This window comes from Giraffa tippelskirchi, chromosome 9 (assembly GCF_054371585.1).
Source record: "Giraffa tippelskirchi isolate mGirTip1 chromosome 9, T2T-mGirTip1v1.2.pri, whole genome shotgun sequence".
NCBI classification, from domain to species: Eukaryota; Metazoa; Chordata; class Mammalia; order Artiodactyla; family Giraffidae; genus Giraffa; species Giraffa tippelskirchi.
Genome location: NC_137283.1, coordinates 15,226,366 through 15,240,524, shown reverse-complemented (window position 1 = coordinate 15,240,524; position 14,159 = coordinate 15,226,366). Strand labels below are relative to the sequence as shown.

At 43.6% G+C, this 14,159-nt stretch overlaps 1 long non-coding RNA gene across 1 annotated transcript in view; it reads right to left on the bottom strand.

Annotated features, from left to right (window-relative positions):
- Window positions 1-5,682: 5,682 nt before the first annotated feature.
- Window positions 5,683-14,159, bottom strand: part of LOC145520687 (uncharacterized) — a 106,721-nt gene continuing 98,244 nt past the window's right edge. The window contains exons 8-9 of the long non-coding RNA XR_014064721.1: window positions 8,761-8,900; window positions 5,683-6,205 (exon numbers count right to left, since the gene is read on the bottom strand). This is a non-coding gene — a long non-coding RNA (uncharacterized LOC145520687). The remainder of the gene's footprint in view (window positions 6,206-8,760; window positions 8,901-14,159) is intronic.

Below are 14,159 nucleotides of genomic sequence, written 5' to 3'. Positions count from 1 at the left end.
AAGTCAATGATTAACTCCAGGGAAAACAAAAAGTCATATATGAAAGGAAATGTAATACTTCCTTGAGCAGCTTGACCAATGTTTGCTTAGCAAAGATAATATATTCACTGCATATTGATTTAACAAAAATATGATATGATTCCATGGGGAGGATGTAGGAGAGAAAAGAGATAAGGTGAAGGTATATGTGCTCAAACCCTCATCATAGCAGGAATGCAGGAGATTATGTTTAAAATGGAAAAATCAATGCAACAGTATAATTCCTTTTGCTCAGGAAAATGGAGATACGTAAAAAGCTATTTGCTAAAGAGTTGGGACTTGGTATGGGAGGCATGGGAAGAGGAAAGCTATTTTTCTTACTGCCCTTAGAGTACAATTCAGCTTTTTTTAATGTGTATTATTACTTTGGTAGAAACTGAATTAAATTTTAAAATGATGCAGAGCACAGCACCTGGTCCATGTTAAGTTCTGGCCAGTGTGGGGAAGCTATGCTACTGACCTTGTCGCTAGCTCCCTTGGCTTTTCTCAGCAAGTTCTGAGAAGTGAGTTCTAAATGAGTTGGCCATTTAGAAAGGATATGTGTTTATGCATGGCTGAGTCACTTTGCTGTGTATCTGAAACTATCACAATGTTGTTAATCGGCTATACTCCAATATAAAATAAAAAGTTAAAAATAAATAAATCAATAAAAGTTGGCCATTTTGAATTTTTGTAATTTCACCTCTCACTCGTGCCCTCAAGAGATCTTGCTGTATCGTTCGTTTTTGTTGTTGTCTTAGCGCAGGCTGCTGTAACAAATGAGCATAAATTGGGTGGCTTAACAACAAACATTTCTTTCACACAATTCCAAAGGCTGAGAAATGCAAGATCAAGGTCTTGGCAGATTTGGTTCTTGGTGAGGGCTCTTTTCCTGGTTTGTACATGAATACCCTCTTCTTGTTATGTTCTCACATGACCAAGACAAAAGGGCTAGTTCTCTTCTTAGAAGGATGCTAATCCCACTAAGGGCCCCACCCTCATGACCTAATCACCTCCCGAATGCCTTACCTCCAAATACCATTAGGTCTTCAACCTGTAAATTCTGCGGACATAAACATTCAGTCCACAGCATTGTTGTGGTTTTGTGGTTTTTTTTTTTCTTTTGCATCTTTTACCCTCAAAGAGAAGGTACATTAATGCCATACTTCACTGGAGAAACTCACAATGCACTGGAAACTTTGAGAATGTTTTTGATGCTGCTTTGGTTATTGAAATAAATGACTGGTGTTTTAAATAAGGAATCTATATGTTTCACCTTGTCTATAACTGGAGATTTCTCTGATAAGGATTTTTATATGTGAAAAATCAGACTGTCTATTGGAGTGGTGGAAAGGATAGATTCAAGGTTTCCCCTTGAAATAGAGCTGGGACCCTTTGGCCAAACACCCCTTATGCCCTGTGGTGGGTGAAGTGAGGATGTTATACGGGGAGGGGGGGGGGGGAGTTGTTCGGGAAGTTGTACTTAGTAAGAGTGGATTATTATATGGAAATCAGGAAAAGGATTGATATTTTGCATCTGGGTTGCCGAGGGGTGTATGAGACAATACCCTGGATTCCAGAAGCAGAGGGGTCCAGAGGAGGGGACTTAGTGCTGGGAATTTGCAGACATCTGTGGAGGATGTGGGGCTTGACCCCTCACTGTGGACTTGGAGGTCTTCAGTCCTCTTACCTTCACGTAGCAGGGCCAGAGAATCCCAGCTGGCATTGGGTTCATAAGAGATTCTTGTGTTTCTCTATTGCACTAGCACAGTCTTCTGCAGAGCTGTGTTCACCTCTGTGGAGAAGAGGAGGGACTGGCATTTGGGTGCGAGACAGGCTTACTTTCAACAAAGGAAGGAGGGAAGTGATGGAGGGAGGGAGGAAGATTTCCAATGACCAAAGTGCACTTCTTCTTTTTTAATGAAATGTAGTCTTACCTTTATTATTTAGTCCCTAAATTATCCTCTGTGATTTTCAGAATGTTATTTTTTTAATTAATTTATTTTTTATTGAAGGATAATTGCTTTACAGAATTTCGCTGTTTTCTGTCAAACCTCAACATGAATCAGCCATAGCACTTCTTAAAGTCACCTTCCCTGTCTCCATTCCTATAACCAAGCTGAAGTTATAAGACACTCAACAGGGTAGCCCTTTGCACATCTCTGGTCAGCTCCTCATCTACTGTGACTTAAATAGCCAAAAAAAAGAACCCTTAAAAAAAAGTTTTGTCATCAGCCTTGCTTGATCCTGAGTAGCACTGCTCGGGCAGACGTGACAGAAGTCCTCTCGCAGGCCAGCTTGCTTTGTTCCGGAGGCAATTTGTGCAGGAAGCTGCCTGCTCCCTGATGCTAGAGGGCAGGGAGGTGGAACTGCCATCCTGCCACCGCGCCCGGGAGCGGTGTGCAGGTGTAAATGTGTGTGTGTATTCATACATGCTCGTGTATGAGCGTGCACGTGTGAGTTGGCAAGTGTGTGTGTGGCCAGAAGGTGTGGTGGGTGGAGCTGAAGAAACTCACAGTACACAGGAGGGGGCAGGAGGAAGGAGAAAAGATGCTTAAGAGATTGAATCCAGCTTTCTGGGCATATTCTATTTTTTAACAAAGAGTGATATATTCTGTCTTAACTATTCAGCTTCTCAGTCTGAAAATCCCAGCAAGATTCCACCAGATTTATTTTTTAAATCCTTGTCATTTGAAGGTAGACTTCAGAAAGACTCTGTTTGCACTGGGGGTGATTGCGGATAGTTTCTTTTTTTCAAAATGAACTCCTTGCCCTTTCTGCAGGAGAGGGAAGATGATTCTCGTATAGAGAACCGTCACAACAGGAGGCATGCAGACTTTATTAGCAACGGGACAATACTGTTATATTTTATGTGAATAGCAGAGGTAGTTTGAGGAGGAACACGGTCCTGCCTGGTGTGTGTTTGCCGTGTGTGACTATGTGGATTCTTATTTTCAGAACAACACTCACACAGAAAAGGGAGTGTCTCTGAGCTGAGCAGTTCCACGGAGTGACTCGATCCTTCCCAGAGGGGCCTCCAAAGGCTACCAGGGTAGTGCCAGAGCTGACTTTAGGTGGGACATGGTGAAGACATTTTTTTTTTTTGGCTGTGCCACACACCTTACAGGTATTAGGTCCCTGACCAGGGATCAAACCAGGGCCCTCCACAGTGAATGCGTGGAGTCCTAACCACTGGACTGCCAGGGAATTCCCTGAACCTGTTTATTTTTAAAGGTACGTGTTTATTTTAATGTGGTTAGAAAGGTTAAAGCCAGCATATCAAGTCCACAATGACTCGGGAGACATAAAATTCCTATTAAAAAATTATTTCGATTTTGTAAATGTGAGTTTGATAAGAAAACACCACATAAACAATAATCCAGGAGTCTATCACCCAGGGTTAGGTGGGAAAAAGAATTGTCTCCAGTCTCCATGGCAAAACTTGATGAAGAGAATCTGCACAATTCCTAGGACAGGGTACAAGGAACCCTAAAGAACGCTGAAGTCTCCGAGGGCATTCCTGGGGGTTGGCTATTACCACCCGAGGCCTGAAGAGTCGAGGAAGGGAACCGGGAACCTCCCCCCTCCCCGAGAGTTGGAACCACTGAGGGGGCTCAGCTGTGGGCAGAGCCAAGGCACTCAAGTTAGGAGGCCAGGAGAGGAATACCCCAGCGTCTCTCCCTCTGAGGTCTCATCTGTCAGCCCCTTCCAAGGGCTGAGCCACCTAAGGCCAGTGGGCTAGGAGCCTGGGGGGAGTCCACAGGGTATAGATTTCGGTGGAAACTGGATCTGGGTTGGGAAAGGGCTGAAGCAGAGAACAGTCAGCCTAAGTGGGATATGGATGTGGCACGAATTGTGAAGGTACGTGATGGCTGGAATTTGGATTCTCACAACAGACCAGTAAGTTTGGTATGATTATCCTCATTTTTCAGGTGAGAAAGCCATGCCAAACCCACTCCAGTATTCTTGCCTGGAGAACCCCATGGACAGCGGAGCTTAGTGGGCTGCAGTCTGTGGGGTTGCAAAGGGTCGGACACGACTGAGTGACTTTCACTTTCACTGTGATGGCACTCAAAAGCACCTTTCTGACTGAGTTCAGTTTTTACCCAAGTTTGTGTTGCTGGTGAGTGACAGGGCTGGGACCCAGGCCAGATCTGTCTGATGTTAGAGCCAGGGCTCTCAACCATGACTTTGTACACACCATGCACTCACACACACACACAGACACACACGCAAACCTTACACACACATCCCACTTACCCAACAACCAGCAAATGGTGAAATCTGGACGGTGACCACAATGAATTTGGACAGTAATGTGTGTTATGAAAATATACTTGATGTGCTGACATTTCATTCATCCCCACAATTCTCATGGCCAGGAGCACACAGCCGGCCTCTCGTGTAGACTCAGCCACTGCACAGCATGCTGATAGTTTACCCATGGCTTCATTATTCCAGCCACAGAAGCATAAACCCTATTTATCCAAGCGCTGGAGTCTGGTTGGCTCTCCTCAGAGTTCATAGTCAAGGACAGGGCTCTTGGCCAAATTAAAGTGGGCCCGGGAGAGTCCAACTGCACTTAAAAATAATAATAATTGCATGTACTTTCTTTAATGAGCTCTCATTCCCACTTGGCAGCAGAAACACTGAATTCAGTCCACTCAGGCAAAGGCCAGTCTAATCCAATAAAAATGTTAGTCTAATCAAGGAATTCAATCACGATCCAGTTCAAAGTTCCCTCTCTGCAAGGTGCTGCCCCTCTCCACCTGGTGGGAATGTTCCAGAGGCCTCCTACTAGCCCACAGCCTAGCAAGCAGGGGCAGGGCGAGCCAGAATCCAGGCATGGTGAAGCTGCAAGGCGCGCGTGCCTTCTGTGCTCACCTCGGCTTGCTCGTGCTCAGTTGCCATCTCTCTGCACATCTGATGACTCTGGGCTATATAGCTGGACCTTGTGCCCAAATGCTGAGTATCTACAGGAGCATGGTGGCTGCTTCTACCCCTTTACCCATGCAGGTGTTTCACTTCCCAGCTTCTTCCAGTGAGTCGCTTTGTTCCTCTGGACAGTCTTTTCAGGTAAGGGGAGTATCCCACTATCCTTTTGAAATTAACCTTTAAAGTTGCTAAGATGAGGATTCCCCTGATGGTCCAGTGGCTAAGACGCTGTGTTCCCAAGGCAGGGGGCCCAGGTTCAGTCCCTGGTCAGGGAACTAGATCCCACATGCTGCAGTTAAGACCCAGTGCCATTGAATAAATGAATAAACATTTTTTTTTTTTTTAAGAAGAAAGAGGTGGCATTTATTTCTCTACTTTGGAATATGGGTTCAGTCATGTGATGCTTTCACCAATGGGACACTGACCTGTGGTCCAGCGGCTAAGACTGCGTTCCCAATGTAGGGAGCCTGGGTTCAATTCCTGATCAGGGAATGGAACTAGATCTCACATGCCGCAGCTAAGACCCAGTGCAGACAAACAAACATATATATACATATATATATATGTGTATGTGTGTGTGTGTGTGTGTGTGTATACATATATATATATACATATATATATGTATATATATATATGTTTAAAAGTTGCTGTGGATGAGAATTGAAAAAAAATCCTACTTGGATTCACACAGCTCAGGTCACCTGAATAGACAGCATGAGGCAAGAGGTAAGTGCCAGTGCTTTATTGGAAAGTGCAATCCCATGGCAGCAAAAGTGAGGGGAGAGGAAGGCTCCATGAAGGGTGGGGAGAAAATACAAGGTGGTTCATTCCTGAGCAGGTCTTGCTTCAAGAAGAGACACAGCGAGTCACTTGATGATCTGTAGGGTGTCTCTGAACAGATGATATAGAAGCACCATGCCTAGAAATAGTCCATGAAGGAGAAATGGAGAAGGGATTTGCCTTCTGCTGCTCTGCCATCTCTTGTCCTTCACTGGCCAAGGCTGCCCCCATAGAGTTAATTTCCCTGGTGTTTTGGGTTGCGTCACCTGCCTACTTCAGGAGCCACTTGTGGAAGCACGGTCTCATACCCAACAGCATGGTGGGTCCTCAGAGTCTGGACGTCATTGGAGCAGCCGAAGACCTCAGGTGGCAGAATCAAGTTGCCTCCTAGAGCCCATCATGGCCAAAGCTGGCATGGTGATGGCCACTTACGAGAATCTGAGGTGGCACATAGGTGTCCGATACAGTGAGGCTGTTTTTAAAAATATATATATATATATATTTTTTTTCTAGAAGAAATCAGGCTGACGTTTAAAATGTGTGTGCTTAGTCTCATTAGATTCTTTGTGACCCCATGGACTGTAGCCCACCAGGTTCCTCTGTCCATGGGATTCTCCAGGCAAGAATACTGGAGTGGGTAGCCATTTTCTTCTCCAGGGGATCTTCCTGACCCTGGGATCAAACCCTGGTCTCCTACACTGCAGGTGGATTGTTTACCATCTGAGCCACCAGGGAAGCTCAACACCTAAAATACTTCAGTGCAAAAGACTATACTACAAAGCTGCAGTAATCAAAATACCATGGTGTTGTCATAAAAACAGACATACAGATCAATGGAACAGAATAGGATCCAGAAATAAACTCACATACCTACAGCTAATTAATCTCTGATGAAGGAGGCAAGATTATATGATGGAGAAAAGACAGTTTCTTCAACAAGTGGTCTTAGGAAAGCTGAACATATATGTGTAAATCAATGAAATTAGAATATCCACTCACAATATCTTAAAAAATAAACTCAAAATGGATTAAAGACCTAATTGTAAGATATGACACCATAAAACTCCCAGAAAAGAACATAGGCAAAACATTCTTTGATGTAAATTGTAGCCATATATTCTTAGGTTAGTCTCCCAAGGCAAAAAAAAATAAATAAATAAAAGCAAAAATAAACAGATGGGACCTAATCAAACTTACAATCTTTTGCACAGCAAAGGAAACCATAAACATTGACAACGTAGAAAGACAACCTACAGAATGGGAGAAAATATTTACAAACAATATATTTGATAAGGGGTTAATATCTAAAATATGCAAACAGCTCATACATCTCAATATCAAAAATAAACAACAAACAGCCCAATCAAAAAGGGCAGAAGATCTAAATAGGCATTTGTCTAAAGAAGACATACAGATGGCCAACAGGCACAGGAAAAGATGCTCCACATCGCTAATTATTAGAGAAATACAAATCAAAACAACAGTGAGGTGTCACCTCATACTGGTCAGAAGGGCCATCATCAAAATGTCTACAAATACTGGAGAGTATATGGAGAAAATGGAACCCTCCTATATTGTTGGTGGGAATATAAATTGGTGCAGCCACTATGGAAAACAGGATAGAAGGTCCTTAAAAAACTAAAAATAGAACTACCATACAATCCAGCAATTCCATTCCTGGGCATATAGCCAAAAAAAAAAAAAGAACAATGAAAACTCTAATTTGAAGAGATACATATACACCAATGTTCATGGGAGCACTATTTACAATAGCCAAGATATGGAAACAGCCCAAGTGCCCTTCGGCAGATGATTGGCTTAAGATGATGTGTGTATATACAGTGCAATATTACTCAGCCATAAAAGGAATGAAATATTGCCATTTGCCACAAACATGGATGGACCTAGAGAATATTATACTTAGTAAGAAAAGTCAGAGAAAGGCAAATGCTATATGATATTACTTATGTGGAATGTAAAAAATGATACAGATGTATCTATCTACAAAACAGAAGCAAACTCAGAGATGAGAAAAAAAAAAAAGGTTGCCAAAGAGGAGTCGGAGGTACAAATCAAGTATATTGGAATAACAGATACAAACTCCTTTACATAAAATAGATAACCAACAAGAATTTACTACATAGTTCAAGGAATTATATTCAGTATCTTGTAATAACCTCTAATGGAACATAATCTGCAAAAAAGTCACTCTGAATCACCTGCTGTACACCTGAAACTAATGTAATATTGTAAACCAATTATACTTCAAGAAAAATTAATTAATGTTTAAATATTCCCTGTGTTGGCTCCTTCAGTCCTGGCCCAGGCTGTGCCTGTACCTCCCAGGTGTGGGCTGCTCATTTTGTCTCCAGCTCTTCCATTTGGCTTTGCAGTCAGTGGCGTAGCAGCTGCCTCCTTCTGACTCCACAGCTGCTCATGGACACTTGTCTTCCATTCCCATGCAGACACCTCCTTCTTGAAGTTTCTGTCATCAGGCTCCACCTTCCTTTCCCCTCCCAGTCACCATCTTATACCAACCTCCTGCTCACTCCCTCTCTTTTCCTAAAAAAGTTTGGCATCTGCCACTTGTTTTTCTGCTCTACTCCAAACTCATCTGTATACCTTGTGGCTTCAGCTTTCATGCTGACATACATACAATATCTTGTCTCAAAGATCCTAGGCCTCTTCTGATAGCACCAGTGATGCTATTCTGCCTCCTTCTTCAGCAAACCACTGACACGACAACACTCTGTGGCACATCCTACCTCTCAGAACTGCACAATCTCAGATATCATTCAATCTCAGACTTCAGTCTCTACCCCTTCAATACTTTGTGACCTTATTCCCAGTGTTTTGGTTCTTCAACTTCATTTCCTCGATTGTCCCATTTCTTAACACTTTCTCATCCACATTCCCTACCCAGTTTAGGTCCCGCAAGGCACTGCTTAGCAACGTGGAAGTTTCTGCCCACTTTCTGTTTCCACCACACCCATCTCACCAACCACTAACTCTGAAACATCAGCCTACCTGCAGGCCAGTCCTAGACCTGGGAGGTGGGAGTGGCATGGGAGCTGAGCACTGTTGAAGAAAATCTGTTTTCATCCTTTCCTTTGAAGTTTGTTGTGTTCTTATTTCCCCATTTTTGGTTATGTTTCTGTTAGGTGTGGCTGCTGGACAGGCAAAAAAAAAAGGGGGGGGGGTATAAGTGTTCTGAAAACTATGAAGAGCTTTTTTAAAAAGCATTTTGTCCTTTTCATAAAAAGATCTGACAACTCCCCATTGAGGGACTCATAATCCATCCACTGTAAGAACAATTCCCCTATACTCATGTATCCTACACTTCTGTTTGGAATGCCCTTCCCCTTCTTACTCCAATTTCAAATTGCACTGGAATCATCTCTTATGGGAAACCTTGTCCGAAACCCCAGGTTTGGTTATGTGGCTCCCTCCCACTGTGTTCTCAGAGCAGTTATCATGGGATTCTGTAATGAAATGTTTATATGTTTGCCTCCCTCATTAGACTGGGATGCAGGGTGTTTTGTTGTTGTTTGTTTTGTTTTGTTTTTGAGAGGAAGGACCTTGTCTTATTTTCATTCCTCACAGTAGCCCCCTGTCTATTTCAGGAAGCTGAAATGAACTAAAGCCAGAAGTAGAACTCCAACCTCTTTTGGAGAACAAAAAAGAAAATTAATTGCCATAAGATGATGAGAAGCTGCAATAGCCAGTTAATGTCTTGTCTGCTTAGCATCCCACTTTCTGGAGGGAGCATCTGTTTTCCACTCCCACCACATGGAATGGAAGGTAATCATCATAGACTCTGCTCCTTGGCCACTGTTGGCTGGCCTCGGCTGGACCAATCAGAGTGCTTCGTGGGAACTTTTCAGCTGGAATTTTGGTGAAATGTGATGCTGGCAGCCATGTTCAGAGGAAGCCAGTGTTCAGTGAGAGAGAAGGTCCCCAGAAGGGGGAGGGGGTCAAGAGATAGAAATGAGTCCCTGGTTCCTATCACCCCTGGTGCCCAGGCTACCAGTCTGTGAGAGATACAGCCCTCTCAACAAATTCCTCTTGGACCCAAGCTAGATTGAGTTGAATTTCTGTCTTTTACACCTAAAAGAAGCCTAGCCAGCTCAGTGGTAAAGAATCCACCTGCCAATGCAGGAGACACAGGAGATATGGGTTTGATCCCTGGGTTGAGAAGATCCCCTGGAGAAGGGAATGGCAACTCACTCCAATATTCTTGCCTGGAGAATCCCATGGACAGGGGAGCCTGATATATTTTCTATCCTTACAGTTTTGCCTTTGCAGGAAGTCATGGAAATGGAATCCTATATTATGTATGAGTTAGCATAATGCACGTGACATTCATCCGAGTGATGCAATATTTCAGGGGTTTAGTCTTTTGTGTTGCTGTTTTGTATCCTGTTGTACAATGTGCCTGCGTGCTAAGTTGCTTTGATCATGTCCGACTCTTTGAGACCCCATGGACCGTAGCCCACCAAGCTCTCTGTCCACGGGAATCTCCAGACAAAAAGGTTTCCATGCCTTCCTCCAGGGTATCTTCCTGACCAGGGATCGAACCGCTGTCTCTTCTGTCTCCTGCATTGGGAGGTGAGTTCTTTACCACTAGCACCACCTGGGAAGCCCGTTGTACAATGTACTACAGTTTGTTTTATCAGTTCCCCAGGTGCAGGGCATTTCAATTGTTTCCAGAGGGTTTTCTCAATATCTGTCCAACCTCAGCTTCAGGATTTCCTTTGCACCTGCCCCTCAGAGAAGACGTCTCTCCTAGTAATAAGACGCTGTGACTTGTTACTTGACACTCGTTGTCCTCATCATAGCATGTGGGAGGGAGATGGACACTGCTCTGTTTTGACCTCAGTCTTGGGTAGGCATGGGGCATTGCGCCTGGGGAGTGAGGTCTTCCAGAGGATTCTGCAGTGCCCTGGCTGTAGGAGACCTTTCGCAATCTGGGTCCAGGATGGATCTCTGGCTCTTCCTTAGGAGTTTTGTTTTTTTATTTTTCTGTTTTCTTCCCCCTGCTGCCATGGGTGATCTGAAGGCAGGAGGGCTTGCTGTCCTTCCCACAACATAAAACGACTGCTGGCCTTTCCTGCAGCAGCTGCTGCTCCCTTGCCATGGGAACGCTTTACCAAGACTCTCTCTCTGCTCCTGTATCTTTTTTATAAGCACCTTCCAGGACAGAGGATAGGAGCCTGTGAGGGGGGCGGAGTCCCTGTGTCTATGGCTCCCAAGGAGGGGTTCCAAGATCTCACAATATCCACATGTAGCCTGTGGGAGTCACTGCAGAGTCAAGGTAGAGTCTTACTCCCCAGTGTGCCATCTGGTGACATCTTTTCTAGGCCGAGCAGGTGCTCCAATCCCATCTTTCCTTCGAGGTGCCTGTCTTTAGAATTTGAGTTAATTCTTTAACCAGAGCCCTCAGATTTCTTATGGGTTCAAGGGAAGTTGTGAATCTGCACAATGTTCTGCTTTTTTCTTGTTGTAAGGTGGGGAGTGAAGTTTTCCCAGCTTTCCATATCCTAAGTGGAAGTCAGAAGTCCATCTTTACTTTTTTCATTTTTAACTATAGTTGATTTTCAAAGTTGTTGGTGTACAGCAAAGTGATTAAGTTATATGTATGTATCAGTGCAGTTCAGTTCAGTCACTCAGTCGTGTCTGACTCTTTGTGACCTCATGGATCACAGCACGCCAGGCCGCCCTGTCCATCACCAATTCCCAGAGTTTACTCAAACTCATGTCCATTGAGTCGCTGATGCCATCCAACCATCTCATCCTCTGTCATCCCCTTCTCCTCCTGCCTTCAATCTTTCCCAGCATCAGGGTCTTTCCAATGAGTCAGTTCTTCCCATCAGGTGGCCAAAGTATTGGAGTTTCAGCTTCAACATCAGTCCTTCCAGTGAATATTCAGGACTGATTTCCTTTAGGATGGACTGATTGGATCTCCTTGCAGTCCAAGGGACTCTAAAGGGTCTTCTCCAACACCATAGTTCAAAACCATCAATTCTTCAGTGCTCAGCTTTCTTTATAGTCTAATTCTCACATCCATACATGACCACTGGAAAAACCATAGCCTTGACTAGACGGACCTTTGTCGGCAAAGTAACATCTCTGCTTTTTAATAAGCTGCCTAGGTTGGTCATAACTTTTCTTCCAAGGAGCAAGCGTCTTTTAATTTCATGGCTGCAGTCACCATCTGCAGTGATTTTAGAGCCCCCCAAAATAAAGTCTGTCACTGTTTCCACTGTTTCCCCATCTATTTCCCATGCAGTGATGGGACCAGATGCCATGATCTCAGTTTTCTGAATGCTGAGCTTTAAGTCAACTTTTCACTCTCCTTTCACTTTCCTCAAGAGGCTCTTTAGTTCTTCTTCGCTTTTTGCCATAAGGGTGGTGTCATCTGCATATCTGAGGTTATTGATATTTCTCTCGGCAATCTTGATTCCAGCTTGTTTCATCCAGCCCAGCATTTCTCATGATGTACTCTGCATATAAGTTAAATAAGCAGGGTGACAATATACAGCCTTGAACTACTCCTTTTCCTATTTGGAACCAGTCTGTTGTTCCATGTCCAGTTCTAACTGTTGCTTCCTGACCTGCATACAGATTTCTCAAGAGGCAGGTCAGATGGTCTGGTATTCCCATCTCTTTCAGAATTTTTCAGTTTGTTGTGATCCACACAGTCAAAGGCTTTGACATAGTCAGTAAAGCAGAAATAGATGTTTTTCTGGAACTCTCTTGCTTTTTTGATGATCCAACGGATGTTCGCAATTTGATCTCTGGTTCCTCTGCCTTTTCTAAAACCAGCTTGAACATCTGCAGGTTCATGGTTCATATACTGTTGAAGCCTGACTTGGAGAATTTTGAGCACTCCTTTGCTAGCGTGTGAGATAAGTGCAGTTGTGTGGTAGTTTGAGCATTCTTTGGCATTGCCTTTCTTTGGGATTGGAATGAAAACTGACCTTTTCCAGACCTGTAACCACTGCTGAGTTTTCCAAATTTGCTGGCATATCGAGTGCAGCACTTTCACAGCATCATCTTTCAGAATTTGAAATAGCTCAACTAGAGTTCCATCACCTCCACCAGCTTTGTTCATAGTGATGCTTCCTAAGGCCCACTTGACTTCACATTCCAGGATGTCTGGCTCTAGGTGAGTGATCACACCATCATGATTATCTGGGTTGTGAAGATATTTTTTGTACAGTTCTTCTGTGTATTCTTGCCACCTCTTCTTAGTATCTTCTGCTTCTGTTAGGTCTATACCATTTCTGTCCTTTATCGTGCCCATCTTTGCATGAAATGTTCCCTTGGTATCTCTAATTTTCTTGAAGAGATCTCTAGTCTTTCCCATTCTATTGTTTTCCTCTATTTCTTTGCACTGATCACTGAGGAAGGCTTTCTTATCTCTCCTTGCTATTCTTTGTAACTCTGCATTCAAATGGGTTTATCTTTCCTTTTCTCCTTTGTTTTTCGCTTCTCTTCTTTTCACAGCTATTTGTAAAGCCTCCCCAGACAGCCCATCACCAGCTAGTCAATACCAAAATCAGATTGATTATATTCTTTGCAGCCAAAGATGGAGAAGCTCTATACAGTCAGCAAAAACAAGACCAGGAGCTGACTGTGGCTCAGATCATGAGCTCCTTATTGCCAAATTCTGACTTAAATTGAAGAAAGTAGGGAAAACCACTGGACCATTCAGCTATGACCTAAATAAAATCCCTTACGATTATACAGTGGAAGTGAGAAATAGATTCAAGGGATTAGATCTGATAGACAGAGTGCCTGATGAAATATGGACGGAGGTTCATGACATTGTATAGGAGACAGTGATCGAGACCATCCCCAAGGAAAAGAAATGCAAAAATGCAAAACGGCTGTCTGGGGAGGCCTTACAAACAGCTGTGAAAAGAAGAGAAGTGAAAAACAAAGGAGAAAAGGAAAGATACACCCATTTGAATGTATGTATACACACACACACGTATATACACACATGCATGCATGCTAAGTCGCTTCAGTCGTGTCCGACTCTTTACAACCCTATGAACTATAGTCTGCCAGGCTCCTTTGTCCTTGGGATTCTCCAGGCAAGAATACTGGAGTGGGGGCTCTGTAACAACCTAGAGTTGGGGGATGGGGAGGGAGATGGGAGGGATGTTCAAGAGTGAGGGGACATATGTATACCGATGGCTGATTCATGTTGATGTTTGGCAGAAACCAAGAAAATTCTGTAAAGCAATTACCCTTCAATTAAAAAAATAAATAAATTTAATTTAAAAAAAAAGAATACTGGAGTCGGTTGCCATGCCCTCCTCCAGGGGATCTTCCCTACCCGGCGATCAAACCCACGTTTCTTTTGTCTCCTGCAATGGCAGGCGGTTTCTTTCCCACTAGCACCACCTGGGAAGCCC